The 23,700-nt window shown below is 50.8% G+C and overlaps 1 long non-coding RNA gene across 2 annotated transcripts; it reads left to right on the top strand.

The window, feature by feature from the left end:
• The first annotated feature begins 14,233 nt into the window (after positions 1 to 14,233).
• On the top strand, positions 14,234 to 21,588 carry LOC117198595 (uncharacterized). Of its 2 annotated transcripts, XR_007469860.1 has the most exons (3): positions 14,234 to 14,784; positions 14,885 to 15,090; positions 17,324 to 21,588. It is a non-coding gene; the product is annotated as an uncharacterized LOC117198595 (long non-coding RNA). The 2 variants fall into 2 exon arrangements; XR_007469859.1 differs by lacking the exon at positions 14,234 to 14,784 and having other exon boundaries at positions 14,791 to 15,090.
• The last annotated feature ends 2,112 nt before the right edge of the window (positions 21,589 to 23,700 follow it).

The following is a 23,700-nucleotide window of genomic DNA, read 5'->3' as shown; positions in this document are numbered from 1 at the left end:
GAAAGCCAGCCACTGCTTTACACAGAAATCTCACAGCAGCCTGCGGGACAGAACTGGGCTATAGGACTTGGAGCCGGAAGGACTGGTTTGTGTTCTGGCCCTGCTCCTGCCCGGCTCTGCTTTTCTGGACAGAAGAACTGCTGCAGAGACAGGGATGTGGGAACCGTTTGGGAAGACGGGGTGGGTGGGGGAGAGCCTGGGAGCTCCTAGGTGTCGGCACAGGATCGCGTGCAGATCAGGACCCTTGGAGCGCCGCTCGTCTGGGAGTCACCCCCCTCCTCACATCAGTTCCTGGGATGTGGCGGCAGCGGGGGTCCCAGAGCCTGTTCACAGGTTTGGCCGTGGTGGCCCGATCCAGGCAGAGTAACCCTGAAAGTGGGGCTGGGGTGCTCTGGGTGCCGGGGACCCACTCGTCAACCACACTGCCCAGCAGGCAGAGAACCCCGGTGCACAGACAGAAGGAGAGTGAGGCAGGGGCCCGGGGAGGAGAGGGGAGGCGGGGAGGGGCCCCCAGCCCCTGGTTCCGGAGGGAGGCCTTGCAGTGGCCTCCTGGCTGGGATCCCTGATAACTGAGAAGGGGCTGTTCTGGGCGGGGGATGGGCCTGGTCCATGGGGAGTAGAAGCAGTGGTGACAGCGCTTCCCTGCAGCCAGGTGAGTCCACTTGCTCTGGCTCACGTGAGCGCGGCCCTCAGGCTGCCACAGCCAGTGTCCGCCCGCTCCCAGACGCTTCCCGCGGACACTTCCCTGGGGATGGAACTCTGTGAACAGTGAATCACGCTGGGACCCAGACAGGGGAGGGTCACGGGTACGAGGGAATCTGGCAGTGATGGGAAGAGGAACCAGGTGACTTGCTGGACCCTCCCCGTCCCCAGACCCTCTCTTTCCAAGGGAACGGCCCTGCCGGTGGTGTCAGCGAGGCAGACGTGGGTTAGACCCCCGCCCCTGGGGCTCCCTGGAGCTGCTGCCCCCAGTCTTCTCCCAGAGATGGCCGGCTGTCCAGGAGGGGGTCCTGGACCAGCAGGAAGAGTGAATGTCCTGGGCACAGCCCCCCAGACTCAGGAAGACTTGTCACCTCCACTCGCTCCTCCAGCCCGGTTGTCTGTCACCAGTCAGGTCTCCATCCTGGCCAGTGGTCCTTAAACAAGAGAGCATGAGAACCATTTGAGTGCTTCTCTTAAAAGGCACACTTTAGGGGCTTCCCTGGTGGCGCAGTGGTTGAGGGTCCGCCTGCCGATGCAGGGGACACAGGTTCGTGCCCCGGTCCGGGAAGATCCCACATGCCGCGGAGCGGCTGGGCCCGTGAGCAATGGCCGCTGAGCCTGTGCGTCCGGAGCCTGTGCTCTGCAACGGGAGAGGCCACAGCAGTGAGAGGCCCGCGTACCACAAAAAAATAAAAATAAAAAAAATTTAAAAAGGCACACTTTATGAACCCACCCAAGTCCAGGGTGAGGCCGAGGAACCTGAATTTTTAAAGAACATGACAGGTCCAGCTAATTTGTGGGGCTGCATTTTAAAAATCGTGATAAAATATACATAACATAAAATTTACCATTTTAGCAATTTTTAAGTGCACAGTTCAATGGCATTAAGTGCATCACGTGTTCTACAACCATCACCACCGTCCATCCCCAGAACCATTTCATCTTCTCAAACAGAAATGCTGTACCTACTAAAAAAAAAAAAAGTCCCTACCCCCCACCCCCCAGCCCCTGGCACCCACTCTTCTACTTTCTGTCTCTGTGAGTTTGACTATTCTAGGTCACGTAAGTGGAATCACACAATATTTGTCCTTTTGCGACTGGTCTATTTCACTGAGCATAATGTCTTCCAGGTTCATCCATGTGTAGCAGGTGTCGGAATTTCCTTCCTTTTGAAGCTGAATAATATTCTGCTGTACGTGTAGATCCCATCGTGCTTATCCATTCGTCTGTCAATGGACACTTGGGTGGCTTCCGCCCCTTGGTTGATGTGAATAGCGCTGCTGTGAACATGGGTGTGCAAGTATCTGCTCAAGTCCCTGCTTTCAGTTCTTTTGGGGACAGACCCAGACCCTCTCTCACTTCTGCCTCTGCCATTTCATCCTTTTTGCTTCCATCACCCAGACCTTCTTGATCTCTGTCTTCCAAGCCCCATTCTATCTCCCTTGCCCCTTCTAAAACTGCCCACACTTCTTGAAGGCCAACTTGGAAGGCGGCAGTGGGAGAAGCCAGGCTTTGGGGGGACCGGGTGGTCTGTGTACCTGTCTGGGAAGTTCACCTGTCTATGTCCTTGGACTAGTTACCTAACTTCTCTGTACTTCAGTATTCGCATCTGTGAAAAGAAACAGATGAAAACCAACTTGTAGGATAGCTTTGAGAGGATTAAGAGGGAAGATAAACACCAAGTGCCCAGCACGGAGTAGGTGTTTATTAAACGCTGGTAGTGTTGGTGTTCAAGAAAACGTTCCCTAACAGGTTGGGTGCGAGGTGTGGAAGCTTCTCAAACTCTGCACCCAGAGGAGATGGGAAAAACAAACCCCCTCCCCAACTGAAATAAGCTGAAGCATTTTTGCTCCTGTAAATTTAGTGTCAGGTGAATTCTTGGAATTTAGCAAGTTATGTTTTCTGAGTAACCTCAATTTCTCTAACACATTTTCTCTTGCTTTGCCCTTCATAAGCTCCCAGAACAGCTGTGGAGAGTCCTCTGTAATTATAAAAATGTCTTTCAGGGCTTGAGAACTTGGTTCAGCCCCAACCTGTGGTCACTGGAGTTAGAACTCAGACAGCCCCTGCATGTGGCATGCCCAACGGGGAGCAGAGGAGGGTGAAGAGTGGCTCTTGTCCTCCGGACGCCGAAGGCATGAGGGCAAGACTTACATGCATGAGGCAATCCGGGGAACAATACAAGACAGATGTGACTCATTGGCTTTATATCACAGCTAATGGAGGGTGTGGATGGGGCCGTCGTGTCAGCATAAGCAGTATGGAAAAGGAATAGCACAGCAACTCTGCAAATATGCTGTGGATGCAGGGAGACGGTGTGTGTGGGGGTGTGTGCAGGGGGAGGAGCAAAGCGTGAAAGAGATGGGGGAAGAGTCCAGTCTGGAAGAAAACCTGAGTGGAAAACAGAAGCAGATTCCTCCCTAGCGCATCCTGTTTTAGAGAAGGTGTTACTACAGTCTTCAAAGACTGGATAATAAAACTGAATGGGATAAAAAGAGATTGCAGGGTCAGGAAGACAAACTGAGAACTAGCGACCATTACTAACCCAATAAATGATTTAGAAGCAGCAACAAACAAGGCTAAAAATAGAATGGCACAAAGGAGAGGCTTGAAACTGTCACAATCAATGCAGAGAAAAGCCATTACAGAGATAAAAATAAAGATCAGCTAATGTAAGAATAATTAATATCCTCAAAGTAGAGAACCATACAAATGAAATAGAAAAGATATTTGGGGATATTGTACCGAAAAGGCTGCCCTTAAATAAAGGACGGACTGAATTTACAATGGAAAGGACGCCAGGAATAATCCCAGAAAAAAATAGAGAGTTGGTCAACACAGAGACGTAACCTGTTTAAGTTACCGAACTCCAAAGCATGAAGAATTTTTCAGGCGTCCAGGCAGAGAAAAAACAAGTCATTACAAGAGGGAAACTCAGGATAGTCTCAGACTTCCCCACATCCAACACCAGGAGACCATGAAGAAATGTCCACAACACATGGAGGGAAGGAAAGCGTGGCCGAAGTCAAAAGTCAGCAGAGGGACCCGCAGACGTGAGAGCCTGTCTTGGAAATACCATCCAACAATAAAAGGCAGAAAACCGGAGTGACTCAAGCTGAGGAACCCAGAGAAGAAGGGCTGGTGGTGAGCGGTGCATCCGTTTACATGCAGAGCAGAAGAGGAGCACTTAAAACTCCCAACATGATGAAAATTCAATAAGAACAAAAATCAGGATGTGGAAGAAGGGGAGGGATGGAGTGCAGGGGTCAGCGCTCTGTCTACAATAAAAGCGTAACTCAAAACACCAACAACTACAGGCTTTTACTTCGATTTCAAAAATAATTTATTTCCTTGTCTATAGAGGGATCTTATAGGTACAGATGTCTCTTGTGGTTATGAATCATTTGTCCAAGGTCAAATAATGCCTGCAGCTTTCCTTTTCTTTTTCTATCATATGTAAGCACAGATAAACTTATCCTTTTCACATTTTCAAAGCATGTAATGTGATCCCATTCTTATACCATTATTTCTGTTTATCGATCATCTGTCTACCATTCTATCTGCCTTTATGTTTAGACATGTGCCAAGACGGATGTACAGCAAATATTTATGTTGGTTATTTCTGGGTGGTAGGATCTGGGGTGTTTTATTACTTTCTCCTTTGTGGATTTCTGTGCTATTTGGATTTTTATGATAAGCATGTACCATGTTGACAAAACCCATCAAAATCACTACTTAGAAACTTTAAAGGAAAAATTAAAGTCAGAGGCCAGACAGCAGAAGCAAGAAGAACTACAGTCCTGAGCCTGTGGAATGAAAACCACATTCACAGAAAGATAGACAAAATGAAAAGGCAGAGGACCATGTACCAGATGAAGGAACAATATAAAACCCCAGAAAAAGAAGTAAATGAAGTGGAGATAGGCAACATTCCAGAGAAAGAATTCAGAATAATGGCAGTGAAGATGATCCAGGACCTCAGAAAAAGAATGGAGGCAAAGATCGAGAAGATGCAAGAAATGCTTAACAAAGACCTGGAAGAATTAAAGAAGAAACAAACAGAGATGAACAACACAATAACTGAAATGAAAAATACACTAGAAGGAATCAATAGCAGAATAACTGAGACAGAAGAACGGATAAGTGACCTGGAAGACAGAACAGTGGAATTCACTGCTGAGGAACAGAATAAAGAAAAAAGAATGAAAAGAAATGAAGACAGCCTAAGAGACCTCTGGGACAACATTAAACGCAACAACATTCACATTATAGGAGTCCCAGTAGGAGAAGAGAGAGAGAAGGGACCCGAGAAAATATCTGAAGAGATTATAGTCGAAAACTTCCCTAACATAGGAAAGGAAATGACCACCCAAGTCCAGGAAGCGCAGAGAGTACCAGGCAGGATAAACCCAAGGAGAAACACGCCAAGACACATAGTAATCAAACTGACAAAAATCAAAGACAAAGAAAAAGTATTAAAAGCAACAAGGGAAAAATGACAAATAACATACAAGGGAACTCCCATGAGGTTAAAAACTGATTTCTCAGCAGAAACTCTACAAGCCAGAAGGGAGTGGCACAATATATTTAAAGTGATGAAAGGGAAGAACCTACAACCAAGATTACTCTACCCAGCAAGGATCTCATTCAGATTCGATGGAGAAAGCAAAAGCTTTACAGACAAGCGAAAGCTAAGAGAATTCAGCACCACCAAACCAGCTCTACGACAAATGCTGAAGGAACTTCTCTCAGTGGGAAACACAAGGGAAGAAAAGGACCTACAAAAGCAAACCCCAAACAATTAAGAAAATGGTAATAGGAACATACATATCGATAATTACCTTAAATGTGAATGGATTAAATGCTCCAACCAAAAGACACAGGATCGCTGAATGCACACAAAAACTAGATCCATATATATGCTGTGCACAAGGGACCCACTTCAGACCGAGGGACACATAGAGGCTGAAAGTGAGGGGATGGAGAAAGATATTCCATGCAAATGGAAATCAAAAGAAAGCTGGGGTAGCAATACTCATATCAGATAAAATAGACTTTAAAATAAAGAATGTTACAAGAGAAAAGAAAGGTCACTACATAATGATCAAGGGATCAATCCAAGAAGGAGATATAACAATTATAAATATATATGCACCCAACACAGGAGCACCTCAATACATAAGGCAAATGCTAACAGCTATAAAGGGGAAATTGACAGTAACACAATAATAGTGGGAGACTTTAACACCTCATTTACACCAATGGACAGATCATCCAGACAGAAAATTAATAAAAAATACACAAGCTTTAAATGACACAACAGACCAGATAGACTTAATTGATATTTATTTATAGGACATTCCATCCAAAAAATGGCAGATTACACTTTCTTCTCAAGTGCGCATGGAATATTCTCCAGTATAGATCACATCCTGGGTCACAAATCAAGCCTCAGTAAATTTAAGAAAATTGAAATCATATCAAGCACCTTTTCCAACCACAACGCTATGAGATTAGAAATAAATTACAGGGGAAACAAAACGTAAAAAACACAAACACATGGAGGCTAAACTATATGTTACTAAATAACCAAGAGATCCCTGAAAGAGGAAATCAAAAAATACCTAGAGACAAATGACAACAAAAACACAGTTATCCAAAACCTATGTGATGCAGCAAAAGCAGTTCTAAGAGGGAAGTTTACAGCAATACAATCCTACCTCAAGAAACAAGAAAAATCTCAAATAAACAATCTAACCTTACACCTAAAGAACTAGAGAAAGAAGAACAAACAAAACCCAAAGTTAGTAGAAGGAAAGAAATCATAAAGATCAGAACAGAAATAAATGAAATAGAAACAAAGAAAACAATAGCACAGATCAATAAAACTAAAAGCTGATTCTTTGAGAAGATAAACAAAATTGATAAACCCTTAGCCAGACTCATCCAGAAAAAGAGGGAGAGGACTCAAATCAATAAAATTAGAAATGAAAAAGGAGCAGTTACAACAGACACTGCAGAAATACAAAGCATCCTAAGAGACTACTACAAGCAACTCTATGCCAATAAAATGGACAACCTGGAAGAAATGGACAAATTCTTAGGAAGTCATAACCTTCCAAGACTGAACCAGGAAGAAATAAAATATGAACAGACCAATCACAAGTATGAAATTGAAACTGTGATTAAAAATCTTCCAACAAACAAAAGTCCAGGACCAGATGGCTTCACAGGTGAATTCTATCAAACATTTAGAGACGAGCTAACACACTTCCTTCTCAAACTCTTCCAAAAAATTGCAGAGGAAGGAACACTCCCAAACTCATTCTATGAGGCCACCATCACCCCGATACCAAAACCAGACAAAGATACTACAAAAAAAGAAAATTACAGACCAATATCACTGATGAACATAGATGCAAAAATCCTCAACAAAATACTAGCAAACAGAATCCAACAACACATTAAAAGGATCACACACCATGATCAAGTGGGATTTATCCCAGGGATGCAAGGATTCTTCAATATATGCAAATTAATCAATGTGGTACACCATATTACCAAGCTGAAGAATAAAAACCATATGATCATTTCAATAGATGCAGGAAAAGCTTTTGACAAAATTCAACACCTATTTATGATAAAAACTCTCCGGAAAGTGGGCATAGAGGGAAACTACCTCAACATAATAAAGGCCATATACAACAAACCAACAGCAAACATCATTCTCAATGGTGAACAACTGAAAGCATTTCCTCTAAGATCAGGAACAAGACAAGGATGTCCACTCTCGCCACTATTATTCAACATAGTTTTGGAAGTCCTAGCCACGGCAATCAGAGAAGAAAAAGAAATAAAAGGAATCCAAATTGGAAAAGAGGAAGTAAAACTGTCACTGTTTGCAAATGACATGATACCATACGTAGAGAATCCTAAAGATGTCACCAGAAAACTACTAGAACTCATCAATGAATTTGGTAAAGTTGCAGGATACAAAATTAATGCACAGAAATCTCTTGCATTCCTATACAGTAACAATGAAAGATCAGAAAGAGAAATTAAGGAAACAAACCCATTCCCCATTGCAACAAAAAGAATAAAATACCTAGGAATAAACCTAAATAAGGAGATAAAAGACCTGCACTCAGAAAACTATAAGACTGATGAAAGAAATCAAAGATGACACAAATAAATGGAGAGATATATCATGTACTCGGATTGGAATAATCAATATTGTGAAAATGACTATACTACCCAAAGCAATCTACAGATTCAATGCAATCCCTATCAAATTACCAATGGCATTTTTTACAGAACTGGAACAAAAGCTCTTAAGATTTGTATGGAAACACAAAAGACCCCGAATAGCCAAAGAAAGCTTGAGGGGAAAAAACGGAGCTGGAGGAATCAGACTCCCTGACTTCAAACTACACCACAAAGCTACAGTAATCAAGACAATATGGTACTGGCACAAAAACAGAAATAGATCAATGGAACAGGATAGAAAGCCCAGAGGTAAACCCACGCATCCATGGTCAACTAATCTATGACAAAGAAGGAAAGGATATACAATGGAGAAAAGACAGTCTGTTCAACAGTTGTGCTGGGAAATTAGAACACTCCCTAACACCATACACAAAAATAAACTCAAAATGGATTAAAGACCTAAATGTAAGACCAGACACTATAAAACTCTTAGAGGAAAACATAGAAGAACACTCTTTGACATAAATCACAGCAAGATCCCTTTTGACCCACCTCCCAGAGTAATGGAAATAAAAACAAAAATAAACAAATGGGACCTAATGAAACTTAAAAGCTTTTGCACAGCAGAGGAAACCATAAACAAGATGAAAAGACAACCCTCAGAATGGGAGAAAATATTTGCAAACGAATCAACTGACAGAGGATTAATCTCCAAAAATATAAACAGCTCATGCAGCTCAATATTAAGAAAACAAACAACCCAATACAAAAATGGGCAGAAGACCTAAATAGACATTTCTCCAAAGAAGACATACAGATGGCCAAGAAGCACATGAAAAGCTGCTCAACATCACTAATTATTAGAGAAATGCAAATCAAAACTACAATGAGGTATCACCTCACACCAGTTAGAATGGGCATCATCAGAAAATCTACAAACAACAAATGCTGGAGGGGGTGTGGAGAACAGGGAACCCTCTTGCACTGTTGGTGGGAATGTAAACTGATACAGCCACTATGGAGAACAGTATGGAGGTTCCTTAAAAAACTAAAAATAGAATTACCATATGACCCAGCAGGCCCACTACTGGGCATATACCCAGAGAAAACCATAATTCAAAAAGACACATGCACCCCAATGCTCATTGCCACTCTATTTACAATAGCCAGGACATGGAAGCAACCTAAATGCCTATCAACAGACGAATGCATAAAGAAGATGTGGTACATATATACAATGGAATATTACTCAGCCATAAAAAGGAACGAAATTGGGTCATTTGTAGAGACGTGGATGGACCTAGAGACTGTCTACAGAGTGAAGTAAGTCGGAAAGAGAAAAACAAATATCGTATATTAACGCATATACGTGACATCTAGAAAAATGGTACAGATGAAACTGGTATGCAAGGGAGAAATAGAGACAGATGTGGAGAACAAATGTATGGACACCAAGGGCGGGAAGCGGGCGGCGGGGTGGTGGTGGTGGGATGAATTGGGAGATTGGGATTGACATGTATACACTAATATGTATAAAATAGATAACTAATAAGAACCTGCTGTATAATTAATTAATTAATTTAATTAAATTAAAAGAGAATAAGTGAGTGTAGCTGAAATCAGTCCTGGAGCAGAGGGGGCTCTGTGGTGGGCATGGCCCCCTTCCTGGGCTCAGCCTGCCTCTGATGACAGGATGATCGGACACAGGAGAGGCTTTTTGGGGGAGACGGGTTGACTTGGACCTTGAAGACAGGCAGGTTTGGAGAGCATCTGTTTTGCCAGGCGTTCAACCTGGCAAAATGGATTTAACACTCCTAGGTTAAGACAGATTTAACCTTCCCAGGTCCGTGGGGTGGGTGGCGTCACCCCATTTTATGGGTGAGGAAACTGAGGCCAGAGAGACACAGCAAGGGCAGAGCACGGCACAGCCAACCACGGGAGCCGGTGCGTCTAGGAAGCCGCCCGCCGTGCTCCGAGCGGGAGTCCCGCGCAGGAGTTGCGCAGGACTCTGAGGGCGTTTGTTCCAGGCTGAGGCAGGAAGTTCCCTCACGAAGGCTCTGAGGACGGACCTGTGAGCACAGCAGGGACGCCCTGGGCCTGGAGCGGGCGAGCGAGGCCTCACAGGGAGGGGGTGATGGTCTGGGCCACCCCACGCCATGCAGAGCCTGGCTCCCACAGCAGACGGCAGTGGTGGGTCAGGCCCCGTGGAGACCCCCAGGCCCCGAGAGCAGGAATGCTGAAGCCACAGAGCAGCACGGTCCCAGTGGTGCCCACAGCCGCCTGCCCTGCTGGGCGGGGACACGCAGCTCTCGGCCGGGCCACGCTCGCAGAGGTCAGAAACGGCTCCTTTGCCCCCACAAACTCATTAATTACACAGTGAGTGGCAGTAACATGGTCTCCGGCTTCCTTATCCTCCTCAGAGCCTGGGGCCTTGGGACCCGCAGCCCCAGGGCTCTGTTTTGGACCAGGTGCCTGGCTGTATCTGGGCTTCACCAGCCCAGTGGAAAGTGGTCACCGCCTGGATAGCAGAACAGCCGCCGCACAAGAGTCTGGCCCCGAGTCCAGCCCTGAGACGTGCCGCTGGGCAGCCTTGGTGAAGCCGGTCAGCCTTCCCGCCGTCAAGGCCCAGACCCGCAGAGGGACCCAGGACACCTTCCGAGAACATCAGCCCTACCTACACCCTCACGTGGGCCTCAGAAGCTCCGCCCTCCCCTCCTCACGGATGGAGTTCCCGATCTGCACTCCACCCTCCAGGACCCAGACACCAGCCCGTGGGACAAGCTGGGGGTTAAGAGTACAGGCTTTGAAGTCCCATACATTTTATTTGAATCCTGGCTCTGCCACTCAGCAGCCTTGTGACCCAGGCTGAGCTCACTAACCTCTCCAAGCCCCTCAGACATAAGACAGAGATAATATTATCCACCTGTATGTCTGTCACGAGGATTAAATGGTGCAAACAGCACCTGCACACAGCCGCGGCCCTTCCTGCTGGTCCTGACCTCCGGGTCATGTCTGCTGGCTTCCTGATTGGGGCTCAGCTGGTGCCTTGGGCAGGCAGGTGCCTTCCCTGGGCCATCTCTTCAGCAGTGCCGACAGCCTAGTACAACGGTCGACCCCACCACAGGCCCCGGAAGAGGGCAGGGCAGGCTGCGGGCTGGATGGCCCTGGGCCTCCAGAGTGCGCCAGGCACCAAGAGACGCCTTGCGATCACGGCTGTCCAACAAGCGTAATGAGATCCACACGCGCAATTTACATCTTCCAGCAATTGCATTTAAAGAAGCAAAAAGAGGGACTTCCCTGGTGGCGCAGTCGTTAAGAATCCGCCTGCCAATGCGGGGAACACGGGTTCGAGCCCTGGTCCGGGAAGATCCCACATGCCGCGGAGCAACTAAGCCTGTGCGCCACAACTACTGAGCCTGCGCTCTAGAGCCCAAGAGCCACAACTACTGAGCCCGTGTGCCACAACTACTGAAGCCCGCGCACCTACAGCCCGTGCTCCGCAACAAGAGAAGCCACCGCAGTGAGAAGCCCACGCACCGCACTGAAGAGTAGCCCTCACTCGCTGCAACTAGAGAAAGCCCGCGCGCAGCAACGAAAGCCCAGCGCAGCCAAAAATAAATAAATTTTAAAAAAAGAAGTAAAAAGAAACAGGTGAAATTAAATTTAATAACACATTTTATTTAACACAATATATCCAAAATATTATCATTTCAACATGTAACCAGTATAAAAATTATCGTGATATTTTGACATTCCTTTTCTCCTACGCCATGTTTGACACCTGTGCTCTACAGGCAGGTGTGGTATTAACAGATTTTCAAGATACAGACACTGAGAGTATTTGGTGAGAAGAGTGAGGTGTGGGCCCAGGAAACAGTAAAATGTGCCTCCCCTCCCTCCTCCCCCCTCCCTCCTCTGCCCTCCTCCCCTCCCTCCTCCCTCCCCCTCCTCCCCTCCCTCCTCCCTCCTCCCCCTCCCTCCTCCCTCCTCCCCCTCCCTCCTCTGCCCTCCTCCCCCTCCTCCCTCCTCCCATCCTTCTTCCCTCCTCCCCTCCGTCCTCCCTCTCTTCCCTCCTCCCATCCCTCTCCCATCCCTCCTCCCTCCTCCCCTCCCTCTTCCCCTCCCTCCTCCCCTCCCTCCTCCCTCCTCCCCGCCCTCCTCCGCCCTCGCCAGGCTCTGTGCAGGCACCCCTCTCCCCACCTCCAGCTCCCCGCTCCCAGGGCAGCTCTAGGCTGAAAGGTGAGGAGTCCAGCCCCAGCTGGACTATCTTGATTTGTGGACATTTATCAAAGCTCTTCACAACTGAGGTCTGTGCATTTGACTTCCTGCCAGCTCTGCTCCCAGCAGGGCCCCTACCTGGGGCAAGGGAGGGACAGAAATGGACAGAGAAAAGGCCCCCTGGACCTCAGGCCCCGGGGAACCCTGGGGACACAGGCGGCCCCAAATCCTCCCTCCACCACTTCACCCCACACGCATTAGTGACGGGCCCAGGAAGGGTGTGAGTCCCGGACTGGCCCCTGCCCTCCCAGCTCCCACCCCAAAGGGGAGCAGCCTTCCCCGGGGAGGCCTGAGAGCCCCTCGCCTCTGCCTCGTGCTGCCCGGTGGGCGGCCGGGCTCAGGAACCCGGCCCTGCGCTTCCCGCCTGCCCTCACGATGTCCGCGGCCACCCTCGGGCCAGCCTGGCACAGGAGGTCCCACAGAGGCTAATCGCCCGCCCCTGCTATCCTGAGGATGGGAGGGCACAGTCGTGCCTCGTGGTGACAGGACATGCTCCCCACCTCATGCCTGGCGCGTCTGCAGGTGGCTGTCGGGTGACCGGAACTCCCAGCTCAGGAGAGGCGCCCATTGAGGGGCACCCTCCCACCCTGCCCGCTCCTTACTTTGACCCGGGCCCCGGAGGGCAGCTGTGTGTCCTGACAGAGCCCCTCTTCCTCTGTAAAACGGGCAGGGACACCCCTCATGAGACAGTCCTGAGAAATACGTGAGGTTGCGGGATCAGGACCCAGGACACACAGAAGTGCTGACTCGGTGGCCAGTCACTTCCTCCTGTCTCTCTGGCTAGAGGACGGCCCTGCGCCCCTCACAGTAAGGGGGTGTCTCAGGATGACTTGAGCCATGCTCCTCTCTCTGGAGCAGGCCCAGCACCAGGTCCTCGAAGTGTGAGTCACGGAGCCCAGGGATCTCCCTGGGGCCCCTGGAGCTGGGGAAGGAGGGGGGCTGTTCCTGGAGGGTGGGGTCTGGCCCACCATGCCCACTCTGTCTGAGTGGCTCCACTTTTATCTGCTTCAGGTATTAGGGCTTCAAATGCTGTTATTTGAAAAGAAATTTTTGGTGCCCCAAAACGTTGAAGTCTTTTCTCTATAACCTCTCATGTGTTAGACTGGAAAACACAGGCCCCATCACACAGGACGAGATGCAGACAGGTGGGCCAGGTCAAGGCCTGGGGCAGGTGGCTACTAACACCAGGGGCTGAGCCCAACTGCCCCTCCCGAGGCAGGGGGTAGGGGTACTGGCCTCCCGGGCAGCGTTCAAACTCAGGGCTCGGCTGTCAACACCCGAGGGGCAGAGCATCAGGCCCCAGCTCCCACCTTCCTGGGTCCCGGGGTCCCTGGGTGGGCACCACGCCGGGACAAGGGGAGAGCTCAGAGCCCCAGCAAGTGGATTCAGCCTGGACCCTGTGAGCTCAGTGACGTCACCAAGCCCAGGGGGGTCCGGACACAACCAGGGCACCCAGGGGCCCTTCCACTAGGGAGAGAGGGAGAGGCCCTGCGTCCAGGAGGTCAAGTCAGTCGGGCAAAGGCTTGGAACACACAAACTGGCACCTGGCACCAGGTGTGCCGAGGGACACGGGCCCTGCCGGCACGTTACTACCCAGGGAGCTGGGACGCGCTGTATCTTGATTTGTGGACATTTATCAAAGCTCGTCACGACTGAGGTCTGTGCATTTGACTGTATGTAAAACACACGTCAACGGCTCAAAGTCCTCGAGGGGGACAGACCCAGATGGAGGGAAAGGATGGACTGGGGCCCGCAGACAGCTCTGTGCCTTCTGACAAAGACAACCCAGGGAGACAGGACAGCACGGGGAGGTGGGTGAGGCCCCTTGTCGGAGCAGGGGCCCGGGAGCCACGACTCTCTGCCCAGAAGCCAGGGCCAGACGTGCCGATCTGCGCGCACACGATGACCAGAATCTGTCCCGCCCAGGCCACGCTCCAGCTCGGAGGCCTCCCCAGGACCTGCACGCCGGGCAGTCCAGGTGAGCACACTCCTGGCCCCTTTTGGTCCTCAGCCCCAGCTGCGGGGAGGGCTTGGCGGCAAGGCGGGCAGAATCGTCCCGCGTTACAGGAGCGCTTGTCCGCCTGCAGAGTCATCTCCCTGCAGCCCACTGCCTGGCCTCCCTCCTCCGGTGCCCGGGCCCACCACCTGCCGGGCCCTCACGGAGGAGGGCTGGGGAGCACCCAGACGACAGGGTGTGAGCTGCCCGGCGGCGTGGGGAGGCTGGCTGGGAGCCACGACTCCTTGCTTGGGAAGCTGGGAGCAAGCACCGGCAGCTCCCCTGACGCAGGCGGGGGCTGAGTGCTGCCTCCGCCGGGCTCTAGCTGCGGCTGCCACGCCAGCCCCACCCCATGAGCCTCCTCAGGCCTGGGGGCGGGGAAAGGCCTTGCGCGTGCGCAGTGCACTCTTCCCGGGAGTCCGGAGCCCGCACCCTGGGCCTGGCCTCCAGGTGAGGCCGGGCAGCCTCGCCTGGCTCTGGAAGAGGAGGCTCCCGGGGCGGGGCGGCAGCTCCCTGGGCGAGGCCAGGCCTGGGGGACGGGTGGGTCCGCTAGCTGCAGCATTCAGCAAACGACAAAGGCACACCTCTCTTACCTGGAACAGGTGAGACCTCCTCAGCCCACCTCCCTGGGCCAAGCCCACTTCCCGCCCTCCCTCGCCTCTCCGTAATATGGCCCGACTGGCCCCTGCCCTCTGGTAACAGGAACCAGCCGGCTTCTCCCACTGCAGGGGGCAGGCCAGCACCGTCCCACCGGCGAAGGAACAGAGGGGCCCAGGCAGGGCCCCGCCCCAGGGGCTGATGGGAGCTTGACAGTGCCTGTGATGCTGCAAGGACGTGCCAACACGGACCAACTCCCTAATCATTAAAAACAAAACCAAACCAACTTCTCAGGAAGGAGTTTGAAAACGGTAAGCTCAGCAGAACGGGGTCTCCCTCCCCAGCAAGCTCAGGAGCGGAGGGAGGGACCCGCCTGTCCTCCCGGCCCGCTGCTCCCCCCGCGGCAGCCCTGCCGCCGCCAGTTCTGCCAGCTCCCGCTCTGCCCGGCGCAGGCACACACGTTTATCCCAGCTCTGGGATGGACTGGGCTGTCCTGGCTGGGACTGCTGCAGAGCTGCGGCAGGACAGCGGGTGATGGTGGCACTCAGCTCCCCGAGTCCACTGCCCTGTGGACTGCAGAACTACTCCCAGCCGCCATCTGAGCAGGGACACAGCTCCAGGGGGAGGGGCAGGGTGGGCTCCCATCCAGCCGACACTCACGCATCCCCTCCACGGCCGGCCCTGAGCTGGCCGGTTGTCCACGGGCCCACAAGCCTGGAGGAGGGGGTGAGGGGCGGAGGGACATGCTGGGGGGTCCACACAGAAAGGAGAGCCCCCCAGAGGATGGCCAGAGGTGGGGTGCAGGCTGGCAGGGCTCCACACTGGCTGTAGGTCTGGGGCTGTGCGGGGCAGGGGAGGACACCCCCCAGGGGAGGCTGGAGTTGGTAGGCTGAAGCCCAAGGTGGACGAGAAGGTCGCTCTGTTGGAAGGCACCCTCCCCACGGCTTCTGGCCAGCGATGTGCAGAGAAGCACCTGTCCCTGCCAGGGCCACCCTCCCAGGGCCTGTGCCCGCACGCTGGCCACATCACAGGCACCTCACCCAGGACACCGTGTGTCGGGAGGGAGCACAGCAGAGCTGCCAGGAGCTGAGGCCGCGCCCTGTCTCCCCACCTCCTGCCTGCCCGCCTCCCTGGCCGAGGTGGGCTTGGCTGGATGGAAAGGGCTCCCACAGCCCAGGGAGGGTGTCTCGTCTGAGCCTCCGGCTGGGCCTGGCCGCCGCCCTGTCCACTCGCCCTTGGCCATGGCCACGCCCTGTTCTTGATGGGCCAGTCTGCAGCCCTGTCCGGGCCCTCTGAGCCAGGCCCTGGGGGGCTCCACTCTGGCCACTCCCTCAGGGAGACACCAGGCTCTGGGCCCAGGAGGAAAGAGGGGGTCTGCGTGTGGGCCTGTCCTCCCGTGTCCTGGAGGGAACGTGCCAAGGACACGTAAGCAGGCCCAGACGGCAGCACGAGAGAGAAGGTGGCGTTGGGCTGAGTCTCGCTGGCCCTGCCCACTGTCCCCAGCCACAGGCCATGCGGGTCACCAAGACCCCCAAGGACCTGCCTCCCGACCTCCCCTCTGAAGCCCCTCTAAGTGATACCCAGGACCCGAGCCCTGACACCAGAAGACCCCAGGCTGAGGACCATGGGGGGGGGGAGGGGAGGTGGCTGGGGAAGGAGACACCCCCTCCGCCAGGCCAGGGACAGGGCTCCTGGTCCAGCACGGAGTTCTCCCAGAAGGGCCCACCCAGGGGAGATCCGAAGGGGAGGGAGAACCTGCTGGTGGTGGCTGGTGCCGCCCTCCATCCCCCTCCCCTGCCCCCACGCAGCCCCCTTTCCTGAAGGACGAGTTCTCACAGCCACGTGTCCGGCCCGGCTGCAAAGCCTGGGGCACCACCTGGTGGTCAGGTCTGGGATGGCAGGCCGCTGGGCCCCAGGACTCAGGAGGGGGCCAGGGCTTCCCCAGTGCCCCACCCACCCCACCCATGCACTCTGGGTTGGGCGGGGCTCCTGGCCCCCACACTGCTGGACTCCACTGCCTGCCTCTCCCACCTGCTCCAGCCATTCCTCACTGGTTTTGGCAAGCTGGCCTCCCTCTGGGTGCGAGCACGGATGGGGGGTCTGGGGGAGGGTCTGTGATCACCTCCATGGCACCAACGAAGGACTGGGCTGAGGGATACTGAGTGACTTTCTCAAGGACACACAACTGGTAAACGATGGTGCTGGGACAGGACGGCACCTGCGGGACACCCAGAGCTTCTCGGGGTGCGGAGCCCCAGGAGTCTGTAGCCTCAGTCCCAGGACAGGCCCTCCCTGGGGGGAGAGTGGAAAGAACATTAAACTGGGAGTTAGAATTTAAGCCCAGCTCTACCCTAACTCGCTGTGAGGCTCTGGGCAACGTGCTTACCCTCTCTGGGCCTTGTCTGACCCCAGAGGACGTCACACCCGGACAATCTCCATGGGCTGGAGGCCAGGCCTCAGGTTCCTGGCTCCCACAGACAGGGGCTGGGCCTCAGGCTGCAGGTGAGTGACAGTGACACCCTCCCTCCCTGCCTGCCTCCACAGGGGAGTAGGTGAGCCAGACCCCTGTCCTCCTCTGTCCTGTGAGCCCCGCTGCTTCCGGGTACTGCTGCCCTCAGCTGCCACCAGCAGGAGTGAAGGGGGCCCGTGGGAGCTGGTCATGACCTGACCTCGGATTAGCAGCGTTCAAAGTGCATTCACACTCATGACCCCGGAGGTAGGCAGGACCGCAGTATTGGCCATTCGAGGAAAGTCCAAGACCCGGGATGGTTAGGTGAGGTGCCTGAGGTCCCCCAGCGGGCAGGGGCAGCCTTCAAGTCAGTGCAGTTTGTTTTCACCAGGTATCTGCCACACTTTCGTCCCCCACCCCAGCTCCCTGGCTCCTGTCACTGCAGCTGCAGGGCCTGGGAGAGCTGCCCCTGTGGCCAGGGCCCCTCTGCCTCTGAGGTTCGCTGGACAATGACGCCCAGTCCTCGCTCCAGCCGGCCTTCTGGGCCTCCCACTGTCCCCAGGGGCTGGAGCATCTCCCAGAGGCTGGTGGCCAGGGACCCGACAGGACACTCTAGGTGGGAGCCTGATGCCTGGGCCCGGTCCAGCCGTGGGCAGAGCAGCCTCAGAGGCCCCTCTCCAGGCCGCCTGACCTCTCCCGCAGCACCACCCGCTGGCCCTACGGCCCCTCCCTGGCCCAGAGCAGCTGCGCCAGACTCTCTGCAGAGACCACGGCCCGTACCCGCTTGGTCAGCCCCATGGCTTCTCCGGCCAGTGCCACCCAAAGCTGGGTCAGCTCCTGCTCCAGGATGCCCAGGCCACGGCCCTCTAACCCGACAAGTAAGAGGGTCCCTTTCCTATTTGAGAAAGCCCCCATCGCTGCTGCCCTCCTGGCTATATATCATGACAACAGCCATCCATCACATTATTATCAGTGGTAATATTACTGCTAAGCCCCCAGAGTAATTCTGACATGCACTGAAATTTGGGAACTAACCCTGCCCTCACCCAGGACCGGTGACATACTCGCGGGTCCCGTGCAAAATGCAAACGGGAAGCCCCTTGTTTAAAAATTAAGAATTTCAGGATGGCAAGGGCAGAGCCTTAAGCCACGTGAGAACCCTTCCAAGCGGGGTCTCTGGCGGCCACAGCTCACGCTGCCCCCCACTCATTCTGAGCCCCTACGGGTCCCATCTTCCAGCCCCCCCGCACCCCCCCCCCACCATTCTCAGCAGGGGGTTCCGAGGACTCACGAAAGGTGGGGTGTCTCCAGTCACATGACGACACCCTTGGTCGTTGCCATTGGTTGGCTGCGGCCGTGTTTTCACAGCCAATGAGGGGAAAGAGAGGGAGGCGTGGGCGTGGCCTGGCGCGGAGGGGCGCTGGAGGGCAGGGCGGAGACCAGCGCACCTGGGCTGCTAGGACCTGTGCCCGCCCGGTATAAGTCACCGTTGTCTTGTCCTCTCTTTCGTTTCCTCTCTCACCACAGTAGACTGTCCCCAACGATCCTATCTTATCTTTTATGACTCAGTGCAGACGTGAGAAGGCCTTTCCTGTGCTTTGGAAATTATGTACGAGTAAAAGGCAATATAATGTAGCTTAAGAGGTAGACACGGGAGACAGCTCACCCACCTTAAAATTGGGAACAGAGAACATACAACTCAGTTGAATAAATCTGCAATGTTTGTGACCTAAATTAACGCATTCAACAGCGCTCTTTCGAGTACAATGTTTTACATATAAAGATCAGTAAAGGTGAGTCGGGGGAGGGGAGGGGAGAAATGAGAGGGGTGTGTGTGTGTCCGAGAGAGGAATTCTATTCAAATGCTTTGTGCAACAGTTTATTACCTTTACTTATTTTGTTAAATGTACAAACCAGAGTGTACAAAAAAGTATTTTTTTTTCTGGTTTAAAGAATGATAAAACATAAACTCCATGTTACCTACCCAAGTTAAGAAATAGATCACCGTGGTTTCCCTGAGGCCTCGCCTTAGCTGAGCTGCAACTTTTCTTTCTCCTCTCGCCAGCTCTGCCTCCAGGACAGAGCTGTGTTGCGCCGCTGTGTGTGTCCATCCTTACAGGGCAGCAGGCTGACTGCCTGGTGTTGACCCGGATGTAAATGGATGGACACACACTGTGTGTAGCTTATGTCATTTGCTTCTTTCGATCAAACTCTTTTTGAGATACCTCCACGCTAATGACTAGAGCAGTTGTTACTCGTTTTTGAAACTTTATTCTATTTCTTTTTCTATCCATTCTACTGCTGGTGCATATTGCATTGTTTCCAGCTTGTGGCTATTGTAACAGTCACGATGCTGCTATGAAATCTTTCCCCCAAGGCACACGTACAAAAGTTTCTTGTCTAGACTATAGCCTAGGCGTGGAATTGCTGGGTCAAAGCATATCATTCCTGGGATGGTCAGTTTTCTGTGTCAACTTGGCTGGGATAAGGGAGGCCCAGATGGCTGGTGAAACATGGCTTCTGGGTGTGTCTGTGAGGTTGTTTCCAGAAGAGGTTAGCACTGGAATCTGTAAAGGTGGTCCTCATCAGGGAGGGTGGGCATCACCTAACCCCCTGAGGGTCTGAATGGAACGGAGAGGCGGAGGCAGGGCGAGTTTGCTTGAGTTGGGACCTCCATCTTCTGCCCTGAGAGAGGGATGACCCTGCTTCTCGGGCCTTCGGGTCACACCAGGACGGACACTGTTGACTCCCCAGGTCCCAGTTCCTGGGCCTCAGGTCTGTACTGGAAGTACCTCTGGCTTCCCTGGGCCTCCAGCCTGCAGACTGCAGACTGTGGGATTGACCGGTCTCCACAGCCCCTCAGAGTAAATCTCTTTCTATTCATCCACATGTAACCTATTGGTTCTGTTTCTCCAGAGAACCCTCACTGATGTAATTCCCACACTCCACCTGCTCAGGTAATGGCTTTCTCCCATTCACACCCCTATTAGCCGTTGGCGAGAGTCCACAGTCTCACCAGAATTTGGGCGGACTGTTAGTTTTCACTAGTCTGATAAAGTGACCCATTATACAATTATGGTTTAAATATTACAAATTGGGGTTTAGAGGTTAGGGTTACAAATGAGGCTGAACATTTGTCCATATATTTCTGAGCCAATATTTGTATTACCTGTTCTTGGAAAGGTCTGTTTGCGTCTTTTCCTCATTTTTCTCTTGAGATGTTTGTTTTCTCATTGATTTGAAGGGGTTTTTAGAGACACGAATCACGGACAGTAACTGACCTGATCGGGCAGCAGATCCCTCGCCCATTCTGTGGCTTATTCTGTCCCGTTCTTTATTGACTTTTGGTAAAACATGTTGAATTTTAATACAGTCAAATTAATCTGTTTTCTTCTATGGCTTTGCTTTTGACATCTTAGGAAATCCTTTCCTACCTCAAAGTAATACAGATATTTTCCTATTCTAGCATGTTCTAAGATTTATAGCTTTGCCACTTCTATATAAATTTTTAATACACCTGGAATTCATTTTCATGTATAGAATAAGGTAGGAGTTCAATTCCACTTGCATAACCAATTGTCCCAGAACAACTTATGAAATAGTTCATCCCCTCTTGTTGGTTTATGGTGCCCACTGTGTCATAAGTCAAGTTTCCAAATAGGCCTGGGTTTATTCTTCCTGGTCCCGCGTGTGTTTCCTGATGCGTCCAAAGTACGCTGTTTTAGTTATCAATACTGTAGTGATACTGAGCCTTGATATCTGATAGGGCAAATTTCCTCCTCTCTTTTTTATTCTTCTTCAGGAATTCCCTGACATTTTTTTGGACTCTTTGTTCACCCACATACATTTTAGAGTCACTTTGTCAATTTATGTGAAAAGCCCTGTTGGAATTTTTTTTGAAAATGTATTGAATCTGTAGATGAATTTGGAGCAAACTGATATCTTTGTAGTATTATCTTCCTATCCAGGGATGCAGTCTGTCCATTTACTTATGCCATTTAAAATTTCTTTCAATGGACTTCCCTGGTGGTCCAGTGGTTAAGAATCCGCCTGCCAGTGCAGGCGACACGGGTTTGAGCCCTGGTCCGGGAAGACCCCACATGCAGCAGAGCAACTAAGCCTGTGCACCACAACAACTGAGGCTGTGCTCTAGAGCCCGCGAGCCACAACTACTGAGCCCACGTGCTGCAACTACTGAAGCCCGGGCGCCTAGAGCCCGTGCTCCGCAACAAGAGAAGCCACCGCAATGAGAAGCCCGCACACCGCAACGAACAGCGGCCCCCGCTCGCCGCAACCAGAGAAAGCCCGCGCGCAGCAACAAAGACCCAACGCAGCTAAAAATAAATAAATAAAAAATAAAATAAATTTATTAAAAAAAAATCCTATGGTTTAAAAATTTTTTTTCTTTAATAAGGTTTTATAATTTCTCCATTATCCATCTTTTATTAGCTCTATTCCTAGGTATTTTACTTGTTGCTATTCTAAATGATATCTTTTTAAAGTTACATTTTCCAGTTGAGTCGAGCTGTTTACGGAAATACAAATGTATTCGGTTATTTTATCCAGAACGCTTGTTGAATTCTTTTATTAATTTGTATATTTTGTAGATTATTCTGCATTTTGTATAGACAATCATATCATCTGCAAGTAATGCTAGCTTTGTTTCTTTCTTTCCAATTCCTACACAGTTACTTGTTTTTCTTGCACTGGCGAGGAGCCCCAGTACACTATTAGCTATACATGATGACTGTAGGCATTTTGTCTTGCTTCTGATTTTAAAGAGAATGATTTCAACATTTCAACATCAATTACGATGTTTGCTGCAGGTCTTTGTAAATGGCCTTTATGTACATTATTTTAATCCTCACAACACACCTATGAGGAAAGTACTATTATTATTATTATTATCTTCATCTCTATAAATAAGGAAACCGAAACCCAGCGAGATTAAAGAAGCTCCTGGAGGCTACAGAGCTCCTTCAGCATTCAAGACCAGGCAGCCTGGCTCCGGAGTCTGTTTGTAACACTCTCAAACTTCTCATTGGATGTTGAGTTTTATTAAATCCTTCACGTACATCTATTGAAATGATTGTGTGGTTTTTCTCCTTTATTTTATCTATGTGGCGAATTACATGAATCATTTTCCTAATATGACCCCAATATTGCAGCTCTGGCACAAACCTACCTTGGTTGTGACGTACGAACATTCCCCTCCTGCTGGATTCAGCTCTCCAACATTTGTTAACGATTCTGCGTCTACGTTAATAAGTTAGACTGGTCTATAATTTTCCACCTTTGTACTGTCCCTGTGGTTCTATCATCAGGTTAGACTAATCTTATTTAATAAGGTGGAGAGTCCCCCTTCTTTTTCGAGTCTCTGGGGAAGTTGGTTAAGATTATAAATGTTGGGCTTCCCTGGTGGCGCAGTGGTTGAGAGTCCGCCTGCCGATGCAGGGACACGGGTTCGTGCCCCGGTCCGGGAAGATCCTACGTGCCGCGGAGCGGCTGCGCCCGTGAGCCATGGCCGCTGAGTCTGCGCGTCCGGAGCCTGTGCTCCACAGCAGGAGAGGCCACGGCGGTGAGAGGCCCGCGTACCGCAAAAAAAAGAAAAGAAAAGAAAAGAAAATATTATAAATGTTCCTGATGCATTTGCAAGACCTTTTCACCTACCAGACTTTGGGCTGTTTTCTTTGTGGGAAAATGCTTAGCGACCAACTGCATGTCTTCAATGATATAGGACTATTCGGGTTTTCTGTCTCTTCTTGAGTCTGTTTTGGTAAATGATTTTTTTTTCTAGGAATTCACACATTCCGTTGAAATGTTCAAATGTCTTAACATCAAGTATTTAATAGTACCTTTTGTCTCTGCCGAATCTGTAATGTGTCCTGTTTTTCATTCTTAATGTTTATTTTTGCCATTTCTTTTTTTCCCTTGATTAATCATAACAGAAGTTTTTCAGTATTATTAGCCGTTTCAAAAAGACAACCTTTGAATTATATTACCCTTTCTACAAATGTGTAATAATTTACACACTACTATAATTTCTGCCTTTCATTGTTGTCTTCTAAGTTCTTTAAAGTTATTCTACTTTGTTTCATTTTAAAGAAGTTATTTGCTCTATTCTTTAAAAGTTATTTCATTTATTAAAAAGTTATTTGCTAAATGCCATAACAACCTCTAGATCTCAGTAGCTTAATATGGTTCAGGTTAATTTTCATATCACAGCCCAAGGCGGGCTGGTCTGGAGGCATTCAGGAGTGAGGGGTCCTTTGGTCAGTGGCTCCACCGACCTCTAGAGCTACAGGGTCCTACAAGAATGTGTGGCATCAAGCTGGGCATTGAAGGAAGGGAGAGAAGGGATACCTGCATAGCCAGTCCTAAGGGGGCAGCCCGGGAAGTAGTTCCCACCACTTGGCCCTTGTTCCCTGGGCCATAACTCAGTCACATGACCTACCTAGCTGGGAGGCTGGGA

This window comes from Orcinus orca, chromosome 1 (genome assembly GCF_937001465.1).
Source record: "Orcinus orca chromosome 1, mOrcOrc1.1, whole genome shotgun sequence".
NCBI classification, from domain to species: Eukaryota; Metazoa; Chordata; class Mammalia; order Artiodactyla; family Delphinidae; genus Orcinus; species Orcinus orca.
Note: the sequence above shows the minus strand (reverse complement) of the source record. Positions and strands in the feature narration are given on the sequence as shown.